Below are 13,677 nucleotides of genomic sequence, written 5' to 3'. Positions count from 1 at the left end.
GAACCCCTTGTGGCACACACACAATGACCAAAGACGTCGCCCAGAGGGAAGTTGGCAGTTGAGCATGCCAAGATGCCACCAAAACACTTGAAAGTATGGCGGTACTACATGCCGCTCCATTTACAATATGGGTATCAACTGAAGTGCTCTATTGATATCAGTATCAATGGTATTGGTACTGGTATCAAAAATTTTAAACGATGCCCAGCCCTATAAGAAGCGGCAAAGCCCCGTCAAGATGTGCATCACTACTTCACGATGCTTACCACTGAATAGATTGGAGAAGCAGCTGTGAACTGCACTTTATCGGAGGTGGAGAAGTTAACATTTGTGTGGATAATGAACAACACAATGGTGAGTTTAATGTCTGATCAGAAGTGTTTTCAGCTAGTTTCTGTTTTCCACCTCTGATTAAGAGCAGCATACAGCCGCTTCCCTAAACGTTGTCTCATCCAGAGACCAGAGTCCTAAATGGGGTTCTGTGTCTGTCAGAAAGTCTAAATAACGCAGTACACAGCAGACTATAAAGCGCTCCGGGGAAGACATTTTCTTTAGGCCAACGTGGAAGTTAGCATTGCACAGGTTCCCTCGTCAGAAAGCCTTTGCGATTTTTCCATTGGATTTTGGATTATTGGCGAAAATAAGCTTTGTGGCAAACAAGTTTTGTTTGGCATGATAATCTTCACAAATGAACACCACTTTCATTATTACTGAAGCCTAAATGGCATTGCCAGAAGTAAAGAGCAAACGTTAGGCCATAAACTAACTACATTACGGCCACATGACCTAAAGTCACCCTCATAACAAGACTGTAAAGCCATGTTTGGCGCAGCACGATGATGTTCTGTAGTCTCATTTAGCCATTTGTTAGCAACTGCCTTTATCAGATGGAAGCTTCAGAGTTCATGAGTGGGGTATTTAGTGTCATATTTAATGTCATAGAACAAAACATAAAAGTCTCTTAATCTTGTGTTAACCACAGACCTTATTTAAGGCATCTAACCTAAAACACACTGAAAAACCCATTGACTTCAAAACGAGGGAACCAGGATTGCAAAAATGCTAACTCATTTCAGGCGTTTAGGACTCATTCCTGGGGCACTCTGTAGGGCAGGTAACATTTTTTCTTGAAATGTTATGACATTATTCTCATTAAATTAAGACTATTCTCATAATATTTCAGCTTTTTTGTCAAAATATTAGAGCTTTATTCTCAGCAGAGAGCACAGATATGTGGAATATGCTTGAGACATGCAGCAACTTCTGAACATGCACAGAAATCTTGCTGAAGCACGTGAGCTATTAACGTCTGGGCGAATTATTGTGTCACTGACATGAATAGGTGCCACATGCACATTTAAAGAGGTTACCTCTCCAAACAGCATCACAAAGGAGAATGGAAGAGTAAATCTTGCCTACATGTGTTGACTCAGCAGGGACAAAATTAAAAGTTGATCTACAGGGGGTACTGTAAATATTTAAAAGCAATGCAGAATGACTTAATTTTGTGTTTTCCCTTACATGAACAAAGACATTCCTGCCATACATTGGCGCATAAAAATACATCAGAATGTAGGAAATGAAGTGTTTAACACAATTTCCTGAAGGATGCACCTTGTAAGGTAGCCTCAGCCATCAGTGTATGAATGGTGCCTGTGTTGTAAGGCACTTGAACTTGCTAAGACTGGAAATGTGCTGTATAATTGCATTTCATTTATCATCAGTCTTGGTTATAGATAGGTTATTTCTGTCCACCGTGACTCCTCAATCACTACATTAGCACTTGGAAGACACTGTTCCCTATTATGGTCCCTATCATCCTCAATTTGCTCCGGACTCAGTCTTGAGTTGGTCTAGCCTACTTTTGGACTTGGTCTTGACTTGACTTGGACTCAGTTAAGTTAGTCTTGACACATTGATCTGATTTGAGGGTACATTTTTTATGATGTGTTATTAACCTGATATGCCAGTTACCATACATTGGATAGCAAAATATATTAAACAAACCAGTTGAGGGGAGAGAGGTGAGGAGCTTCTCCACCCAACCTCAGGGGAGTGAAATGGGAACAGGGCTGACCAGTGGAAGGACAAGAATAAACAAAAAGAGAGCCTTCTCCTCCAGCTCCCCCTCTCTGCTAGAAAGGTGAGATGAAAAAAAGAAAGAAACTTGTTTTGATAAGAGCTCAGTGATAGTCTAGTCTGGTTCCTGCCCCATTTCAGGACCCTAATGGGACCTAATCCCACGACAAACTAGACTGGACAGTGTTCACCTGTATCCAACGGGACAACCTGCTTAGTCACACTGTGGAGCTTTGCCTCCCACACAGGCACCTGGTCCCTCAATTAACTATTTAGTTCAACATTAAGACTTTCACGAGTTTTAGGTTTAAGACTTGGGTGAGATTTGGGCATTTAGCTTTAAGGATAAGAGAATTATAAAGTCAATACAAAATACTCACAAAAGAAAAATGTGTGTGTGCAAACCTTCTTATGCAGGTATCCAAGCTTTAATTAAACTGCAGGGACACTCTCTAGCAAGAATCTGAGTGGCAGGCAGGAGCCTTGATAGACTGCTACTCTCTTTGGCTTTCTCTTTTTCACACACACATGCTCACACATACAAACAAACACAAACAAGGACAAATTTGACAGCTCTAACAGCTAACCTTGAGCTGCCGATGATTCCAAGATGCAGATCTTGCTCTGCAGCTTCCGTTAGCATCAAGGTGACAGGTACATTCAGCACCATCCAGCTGCTTTGATAAACATGGGGGGTGGGTGACCTTGATCGCCTGGCATGTTTCTCCATCTCGGGGACTGAAACTAACGTGGAGGACATGTTTAGTCAATTTAGTCAAGTGTTGTGACTTTAAAAGCAAAAAGAAAAGATTACCATTGTCCTCAACTTGTCCTGGATCAGTTACAGTGGAGTGTGCTGCACATCTGGTCCTCTGGTTAAACCGTGGCTTCTTTCCTGGATTTAGTCAATTTTGAGATATTGTAATGTTGTGGTTGTGAAGTGTACTGTTGTCTCACCACAGGAAGGTCTTGAGCATGAACCTCTGCCCTGGCTGGGGTTGCAACGGTATGACATTTTCAGGGTACGATAACCATCTCAGAAATTATTGTGGTTTCACTTTATCATGGTATTACGGAATTGTGAATATTATCAGTCAGAATGACCCTAAAGGAATGAAAACTGAAGGGTTATTTTTGGTTGAACAAAATTTTTATCACAATAATATAAACGTGAAACATATTTTTAATGGAAGTTTGGGTAAAAAGTCTCCCCTTTGAAAATAACTCAAATAAAGGTGAGATTCCAAGTCAAGTTGCATCATAAATAAGCAAATGTATACGGTATGATAACCATCAACTTTCATATCACTGTATACCTTAAAAGTGGTGTACCGCTGCAACCCTACAGTAGCCCTGGCCCTCTCTAATGTGCTCATGTGCTTGTGCTCTTCACTGTAGGTGTGTTAGTTTTCTTCGTCAGTGCAACAACACGCAGCTCTAAAATGTGCAATGTGTGAATATAAATATGAAAGTTGTTTCCCAGCAATGCATGATTTTCCAGTTTGGGACAAGCGGTCCGTCCCTGACATCCACCCAGTTAATGCTTTTAAAAGGCTCCAACTACCTCTAGACCCTCAGTGAGAAATGTATGAAAGAAAAGTATTTTGCTTCCATTGCCTTCTTTTTATAACATTTCCTTCTATTTTTTAGCTGCTCTGTCAAGTACGCCATGTGCAAAACCACAAGCAGCCTTTTGGGATATTTCTTCAAAATAACATGTTAAAGATGATTAACTTTTGTTTTGTTTTTTACTTCAGAACTCTTTTTTTTTTTTACTTACTTTACTTTACATTACATTTGACACTTTTTTGTTTTCTGCGGTGATAGGCATATTTTGTCATTTTGATTATCTTTGCTATTTGTCATTACAGTTAAAATAGAAACTCTACAAAGCTTGGAAAGAAGGAACTGATTCATACACTTTACTATACACATTACGCATTTATATTTGCTTTGATAACACTTTATTTGGATAGTCCTACAGTTTATAGAGTATTTGTAACATTTCATCAGCTCATTAGTTAAGATTGAACAGTTCAGTTGTTTCACTTTGTTCTGTATCTTCATGAACAGACCTACATATTCTCAGAATAATTTGGTTGATGCAGTGGTTGATTGAACTGTTCATCAAGTTCAGCTGAATTATTCTGAGAATATAATGACTTGTCACATATCCTCTATAGATAAACACATACAGAATAAAGCAAATCCGTTTTGTATAATAATTACTATAAATTGCAAAGTACATTGTAGAATAAATCTTTGCTTGTTTTTGTTACAGTACAGTAAAGATAGCTAAAGTTTTTCTACATACTTTGATATTGGGGTCTTTTTGGGTAGGGGGCTTATATGTTTTGGCCACTTTGACAATATCTCTGATTTCCAATTTTTAATACATGAGTTTTAACCGTTTGATGGTGGTGTGCTTTCTCTCCCCCATGGTGCTCTCTGGTTTCATGGCAGGTCAGGGTGGCATGAGAATGACCTGGCAGGGAGGGTCAGAGGTCACAGGGTCAGAGCTAGGCTCAGGTACAGGGGGTTCTGTTACACATAAGGAGGCAGGAGAAGGGTCTTGTCACTGGCTGTCAACAGATCACAGCACTGAACCATAACCTTCACCTCTCTGACAAATCTCTCAGCACTGCAGCCCGCACCTCCAAGGACCAGAGTCAGACCAGGAAACATGAATATGGATCAATATTGAGTTACTGACCTTGAGATGATGACAGGGACTTTAAGTCAAACTCAAGCTTTATCCAAATATCTTGGATTAGTTGCTTTTTGCGACAAAGTTTTGGAAGTAAATCAGTGACACAACAGTGTTAACAACAAACACTGAGACAAGACAGAACAATAACTGAAAACCTTGTTTAGTGCAACATCCAGGTAGCTTTACGTTACACTATCACCTCTTTAATGAGCTATAAAGCAACATTTTATACATATGGATCAAAGTTTAGAGGTTTTAAGAGATTTATGTGGATGCCAGGACAAGTAACTACTGTTTTTTTTCACTAGCTTATGAAGATCTACACTCATTGGTCACTTTATTAGGTACACCTGTTCAATCTAATGCAATCCATTACAACTGCTCTGCAATAAAGTCTACTTTTATCATGGCTTCTTGGTGACACTGTTATTAAAGTGTTAATTCAATTATATGTTTCTGCCCACCTTAATGTAGTCCTGTATGACACCATCTTTAACTATGACCCCAAATATGAACATATAATTGAATTTCTGATGTCAACATGAACTCAACATTATAAACTGTATAAAGGTAGCATTTATAACTTAGCTACAGTTGCAAAAGACGGTATAAGTGTACCTATTGAAATGGCCAGTGTCAATAAACAAACAAATTTTGTTATGCTATGTTCTTACACCTAATACCACTGTAGACACACCTATATTTTCTATTTTGTGCTCATGTATTCTGGGTATGGATTTGTTAATGCATTTTTGTGTGTGTATTTGTGGAAGTTATTTGTAGTATATGTTTGTGGATGATGTATCTGCGGATGTATTTTATTTTTACTATTTTAACTTTTAAAAAGCATCCTGTAGACAGGTGATGCAGATTAGCATGTTGCTACAACACTACACACAGTGCACACACAGCTGCATCTGGTGCGACTGTCATGTTCATATCAAATAAAATAAACTGTCATCTGATTCTAAAGCTGGTTTTAATTCTGTCATGTTGACACTTTGTATTCCCACTCCTCCTTAATCTCCATATAATACTACTAATATAATATCAGAAAAATATTGACATCTGCATACAGTTCACAAGGTTTAAAGCCTGTCAGCTCTTAATCTCATTCTCTGTCTCCCTCTAGTGCTAACTGGCCCCTGACTGCTGGAAACCTCTCAAACAGTCTCACATCAACATGAGGAAACTAAATCAGACACCTCAATGGCCGCTTTTACATTTTAGATTATGTCAACACTTGAAAGATTTTAACAGATGCAGCTCCCCCAAAGTGATTCATAAGCAGACTATAAATTTACCAAATGGTCACAGTGTCTTCATTGCTGTTTTTAACAAACTCGTGAACCTGACCTGAGCAGGCACATTCAGACAGAGAGTAAAATGCTAAGTGTTTCCTGAAAAGATTAAGAAAAGACAACTTTGACGGGGAGCAGCTTTGTTTTTTACTACACATTTTGGAATACTGATCTTACCCTTGAACTTATTTCACACCTGTTAACATCGTCTCATTCTGTGAAGGTTTATACTGCATATTAACCTGTAACCATGTGGTTAATCTCACACTGTTCTATGAGGCGCGCTTTAGTTTGCTGTTTTGTGTGTTCTTAAAAAGCTTTGCAGCCTCTGCCAATCTGCAGGAGATAAATTAACGGACATAAACAGACAAACGTAGCGTAAGAATTAGATTTAGTTTTTCTTATTTGGGATATTCAGGTAAACAAGGGACAAATTTCTGTTGTTGGTTGCTCCAACATGTAAAAGTGTTTAACCTGAGAACGGCAAACACACACACACACACACACACACACACACAGATTCATCAGGCTTTGGGATCCGACAGCTTAGCATGAAAGCAAAGGTGAAACTGAATCTGTAAATTGCAGAGCAGGGAGAAGGAAAGAGAGACAGAGAGAGAGAGAGAGAGAGAGGTAGAGAGGGATAGACACAGAGCTGTTATCAGAGCAGGGCTGTGTGTAACTTCATCCTCCTGCTAAGGTTTCTGATTGGGTCACCTGACTGCGGCCTCTGGGTCTGATTGGCTGATTGGCTCTTGCAGCCAGGTAATGATGTAAGGCGAGTGTGTGGGAACGGGAGAGGGTGATAAACCTGTGTGTGTGTGTGTGTGTGTGTGTGTGTGTGGGAACAGGGTAGGTTGATAACAGCTTTTCCCACTGCTGCCATATGACCCTCTCACCTGCCTACCTAACACTGGTTATCACCAAATCCTACACAGCAGGAGGTCTGTGTGTCTGTGTCTGTGTATGTGTGTATGTGTTCGTTTATACACATGAGTTTTTGAATAACCTGAGATAACAGAAGTGCAAGATTTAGAGGGAGCATTTCACAACCAGAAGAAAAAATATGATTCAGGGTTAAACAAACAAATCAACCACATACACAGTGTTACAACCTTGCGCTTGTACTTCACCACTACAATAGTATGGCAGATGGATATTCACGACATGTTACATCAGTACTTTTTTCACATTTTATCCATCATTTTATTAATCTGTTGAAGTTTGACATGTGATTACTATGCAGTCAGAATGGACAGGAAGAATGATTAAAGCAGCTGTGCGGAACTTTTTACCATTCATAAAACTGTACCTAGTTCGTATCCCCCCCCCCCCTTGAAGATCCGCATATTTATTTGAACCCAACAGCGACAAAAAAGCCTTTCTCTATATGGCTATTTAGCATAGCCTCGGTCAGGTCGGGCACAGTGGAAGTCAGCAAACCAGAATACGGCACCTGGAGGTGGAAGTAAGTCTGCACGCCCACAGCGGCCTGCAGTCATTAAACCACAGAAGAAGAAGGAGCCGTGTTTACGAGTAGGATTTAAGAAACAAGCTAAATGACATGTAGTAGGGAGTAGTCTCTTGTACAGTAGGTGGTGGTATGCACCTGGAAGTTGTTTGCGATCCGCCAATAAATTGAGAGAAGAAGAGCCGTGTTTACAGAGAGTGTTCTTCGAGTAAGTGGTACGCAACGGGCATTGCTGAACACATAACAGTTTTACCAGATGTATCTATAAGGACTTGGTTGTACTATTGATGTCATGGCGGATAAAGAAGGAGCACCATCTAAATGAAATAGAACAGAAGAAGGCTAAACGGGACAGTGATAGGGCTCGAGCCCAAACGCGTGTAAACCTCGGTCGGGCATTCACCAAGTGGAGAGAGCTGAGAGATTTAAAAGCTTTTAAAACTGATCCCGAGTTGGCCCTTTTCCTAATCGACAGGTATGTAATTTTTGTTTTTATTTAGAGAATATACCGCAACTTGTTAGACGTTGTTTCACTTCAATATATGACGACATGGAAGTTATAAGCAAGCTAAATGTAACGTTAGCTGATGTGAACCGCTTTTGTCTAGTAACGTTACAACAAACGCCACAAAATTATCTGTGACTGTGACCATGAACACAAATATACAGCAGGCAGTTGTCCTCAGTTTATAAGAAATTCAGAGCTACACCAGAACATTTATGATTTTCCTCTCGCTCTCCAAAACAAATGCATGCGGTAATTGCCGGTTGCAGGCGAGATTTTACAAATGAAGCCAAATGCCGGCCGCAGTCGGAATTTTACGACACCAGGCTGTGGGTGTCATACCGCTTCGACCAAAGGGGGCGCTATAATCAACAAAAATGTAAAGTTACGCACAGCTGCTTTAAGGTGTCACTATGCTTAAAATGAAACACCTTTCCAATAATGGAGTGCTATCTGCTGGTGTTGAGTTGAGAATGTATTTAGGATTTGAATTTTTTTCTCAACCTGTCTTTTGTCTTCAAGACATATCAATGTCCATGTGTCTGTCATTTGGTCAGATTCTTGATGGGTCCAGAATTAAAAACAAGTTTTCCACTCGAATAAATTGGTGCCAATTCATGTGTCCTGGGAAATTCAATTTTCCAAACAAATTTTGGTCAGATATTATCTGTTTTTTGAGCATAAATACAATTGATAAGCAGGGTTTATAAAGCATGAAATCATCGAGGCATCTGGATTTCTATTTTTTATTGAAAAGTAAGCTACTTTTGCTCATACATTATATTCCAAACAAAATCCTGTCCCGTCAAGAGACTCACATAAATAATAACGCTATTTTAAAAATAAATAAATATAATGCTAGTCTACATTTGTTGAAGCAACAGGAAACAAAAAAAATTCCTTCAGCTTTACACTGTGTCCTACCTGAATGCAATGTGAGCAAGCGACCTTCAGCAACAAACTCAGTTTGATTGTATTTCTTTTTCTATATCCTAACTGGCCTGTTTCTATTTATTCTTGTCGCTTATTTTGCAAGTGTAGCAATGGACAAGGAATGATTATTTTGTAAGGTTAAAATGATGAGTTATATATCTTCATTTCACTACATAAACCTTAATAAGGTGGCAGCAGGACAGATAGACAACTGTTGGGATTCACAGGACCACAGATGGTTTATCATTTGGTAAAATCATCACTGGACAATTTAAAGGCTTTTTCCTCTGCATGCTTTTTGTCTTCAAACAAAGACAGCTCTGTGACACCCATCTCCACAGGAGATCTCACCTCACACCTCAGTGAGACTCAAGTCCCAAAACTTGATTGGACAAGACCTTTTACAGTGACATGTGACTCTGTGATGTCACAGGCATCTGTACAAGATCTGCTCCCTTCCACAGAACTTTCTCTTCTTGCTCCAGGAGCTTCAACAGCTCACACCACTCTCCGGCTGGGCTTGGAACAGCCCAGAGGCCCAAACCCCTGCTCCAGAGGCCCAAACCACTAAAGGGAGGGCAACTGATCACAGACTCTGTTGCAAACACAAGGCCATTGCAACTAGCTTTCCAGCAACAAGGAACCAAGTGAGTTAGCACCCAGAGTCTAACTCTGCAAGGACCCCGAGCAACCAGCTTCCTTGGATCAGAACCTTTGGAACAAAGGACACAACAAAGACTGCAGCTCAACCCACACCTTCCCAGCCTTCTTCTGCCGGCTAACAAAGCAGCACACCACCAAGTGACTCTTTCTCCCATCCACACAAGGATCGGTAATGTAACAGCTGGGCATAGCTTATCACAGCTTTACAGACTAAGCAAGACTGTTTGACTTGTTGTATGTAATTTCATGCTGTTTACTGAGTTATTGTTGTGATAGATTGCAGTTAGGTCATTGATTAGTTGGCTTCCCCAAAGCTAAGTGTTTAGTTTGCTAATACTGTTCACAAACAGATTCTTGCATGCAACTAAACAATCTCTGCACTAATTAAGACCGTTTGCAACACACGTCACATTCACATAGACTCATTAACAAACAGGCTTTCAACAGAGCTACACCCAAACAGGCATTTCAAAGTTCCCGCTTCTTTTCCTTTGTCTTCGTCCTGACCACACGGTCAGGACATGGTAGTTCTCTGTTGTCAGCCATTTTGCTTTGTGGGCCAAACGGCTCCTTGATCACCACACCCGCCTTTGTCTTTCTCTTCTCTTCTCTCTCTCTCTCTCTCTCTCTCTCTCTCTCTCTCTCTCTCACACACACACACACATACACACACACACACACACACACACACATACACACCAAGCTTGTATATAGTTAGCTAGAATTTGTGTGTTTTGGTTTGCTTTGCTAATTTGTGAATAAATATAATTCTTTGGAATCATATCTGCTGTCTGTTTAATGTTGCACAAGAGTGAATGAATAGTCAACCTCTGCTGCGTCAAGAACTCCAAAGGCTTTACTGTTAATTTTGGTTGTTGTCATTAATTTAATTATTAATCAAACTCCAAATTAATAGTTTAGCGTATTTTATGAGACTGATATCTTTAACTGGCTATCATTTTTCCCTTTACGGGAATGGTGCCCCACGAGGTGATTTAATGTTAATTAAGTCACATTATTTAACATAATTATTAATTATTAATAATAATTATTAATTATTTCCGATAGCCAATTGAATCCCAACATATTTGATGCCTCCGTGTGAAGCCTAACATGTTGACCCCAACATTGATGGTGCCGCCGTGTGAGGTAAATATATGTTGACCCTAACACAACTGAAACTGAAACTTAACTTTCGTCTGGACGTTATTCACGGTGATTTAGTGAAATTCTGCAGGTTGTCAGTGATGTTTATGCAACTACACTGCAGACTGAAGTTTCTGCTAGCAGTGACAGGCAGGGTGACAGTTGTCTCATATGTATGGGACCAACCCAGGTCAAACATGTTGAGTAGACCAGCGTCATATGCAGGTCTGTTGTCTTGAAGGGGTAGCATACAAACTTTTGTTTAGACTTCAGAACTGGTTTGTTTCAAGTATACCCTTACACCTACCAATAACTGTTTCAAGATATACATGAGCATGTGCATCAAGACAGACCTGAAAAACATACAGACCCACACACACCATTTACCTCTCTACACTTGTTTTTCCCCCACCATAAATTACTTTCATGATTATGCTCTTTCTGTGCCACCCCAACATCCACCCACCCACACACACACACACGCTCACACACTCACATACACAAACATATGCACCACCAACAACAGCTTCCAGTCACCCCCCACCACCACCATCAGCACCATCCAACACAGTTCCCATCCTAGTTGCCCAAAACCTTAATTGATCTTGGCCTTTGGTTTCGTGTGTGTGTGTGTGTGTGTGTGTGTGTGTGTGTGTGTGTGTGTGTGTGTGTTTTCTGGACAGAGGGAGAGTGAGACAGGGAGAGAGGGAGTGACAGTCAGTGGGAATAGATTTTCTGGGAACTGGGAGCCCCCATGAACACCACACTACATTTAACACACACACACACACACACACACACACAAACACACAGTCCTTCCCCCCTCGGCCCCTCGCGCTGGAAGAAACTGGCTGGTTCTCAGACACCTGGTCATTACCATTGCTAATTAGGTACCGTTAATCAGGTCTGGGGGAGTGTGTGTGTGCGCGCATGTGTGTGTGAGAGTGTGTTTTTATGCATGTGGGCATGTGTGAGAACCAGACAGAAGAGAAAAAAACAGTTTTAAAAGACAGAAAGTGAGTACTTTAACAATGACTGTCAAACATTATTATCACAAAGAAAATAATATGCCTTCTCTTTCTTTTCATTTTTAGTACTGATTATTTTTCCTCATTGTTGCAACCAGCAAGTCCTTCAGATTAAAGGATGAAATACTTTATATTAAATATATTTGTTTTATGATGTGGCTATGGTAAAGGTTTGGTCAGGGTGAGGCACAAAACTGACTGAGATTTAGAGAAACATCATGGCTTGGGAGAAAAGGACTACTCTGTCAAGGTCAGGAGACCTTTGTTGTCATGGTTACAATAAGAAACACATGGTTAAGGCTAGGGGACAATCGTAGTCAAGCTGTAAGAAAAATAACGTCCGTCTATTTGAAATCGGAAGCAAATAATATCCTGTGTTGAAGTCTGACATTTTGTTGATTCATCCATAAACCCTGACCTCCTCCTCCTTCCACAAAACTCTCTTGCTGTATAATAGCATCATCTGTCTACCTCCATTTGCTCCTGTCGTAACTACTACGGCCACTAGATGGCTAAAGAATTAAAACAAAAAAGTAGGATTGAAAAAGCATTTTGTGAATGGTATGGTAGGGATAAGATAACATTTTGTTTGAAGGGGAGCTATTATGCTTGTCCTGATTTTATGTTGTGTATAGTCTTACAATGTGGTTTGTGTTTGTATCAAATGTGGCCATTGATCCCTCTGAGAAAAAAACCTTAGGCTTCACCCCGATCCGAATGTTCTGCTTCCAAAGTTTTTTTTTCTTTCGAGACAAGCTAATGTCAGCTTCTGACGAGTTTCCTTAAATGGTCATCTGCTGGGACACCCAGTAGCTCACCTGGTAGAGCAGACAACCCATGTGCATAAGCTATGTCCTTGCTGCAGGAGCTGCAGTCTCGATTCCTACCTGTGGCCCCTTGCTGCCTATCATCCGCCTCCTCTCTCCCCCCTTCACCCTGAATCTGTTTTGTCTGGTAAAAGCAAAATGCTAAAAAAAACTATCTTAATTTGTTTCATTTCTTAATGCTCATCTCCTCCAGATACGCTGTTGCAAGTGCAGGGCCGGCTTAAGGCATAGGCGATATAGGCGGTCGCCTAGGGCGCCACATTGTCTGGTGGGCGCTGGGAAAAAAATGAAAATAAAATAAAAAATAATAATAATAAAAATTCGCCAGTGGGCGCCCATCCTATGTTTTTTCCAGAGGTAACAAATGAACAAATACAGAAAAAAAGATAGAGAGAAAGCAAGCAAGAAAGAAAGAAATACACTTTGCACCCCTGTTCCTCAAAATTTTTCATCTGCCCTGCCCCTGCACCTGTACTGTGCGCACTGAGAGTGGGGTCTGTGTCAAAATCTGGTCAAGATAGGCAGATATTTACGTTTTACCTGCATTTCATAATAATGAAAAGGTCCAAGCCTTCAGGTGCGGGAGGAGGCCACTTGGCATCGTAGCACATTGTAGTAAGCTCGATTGATATTGAAATATATCAATGAATTAGGTCTACACTGGATTACTGGGTTGCAAATTGGCTAATAGCCTATTAGCAATTAGGCTAAAAAAAAATGCTGTTTTACTACTATTAGTGAGTTCTGTGACATTTTATGATTTACACCTACCCCAGCAGCGCTTTTTGTCTTGAAACCATTGTGGTCCCTGATGTTTGTGTCCCCAGTACCGGTGGGGTAATGTGGTTCGGGGGGCACCAAATCTCAATCTCGCCTGGGGCACCAAAATGGCTAGGGCCGGCCCTGTGCAAGAGTTTACATTACATAGCCTACACCGCTACATGTAGCTACATGCTAACATCAGGGAAACATGTCAAGTAATTTTTTAACTTTCTCCCCAGTTTCGGATCATAT

Source organism: Epinephelus moara, chromosome 10 (genome assembly GCF_006386435.1).
Source record: "Epinephelus moara isolate mb chromosome 10, YSFRI_EMoa_1.0, whole genome shotgun sequence".
NCBI lineage: Eukaryota > Metazoa > Chordata > Actinopteri > Perciformes > Serranidae > Epinephelus > Epinephelus moara.
Note: the sequence above shows the minus strand (reverse complement) of the source record.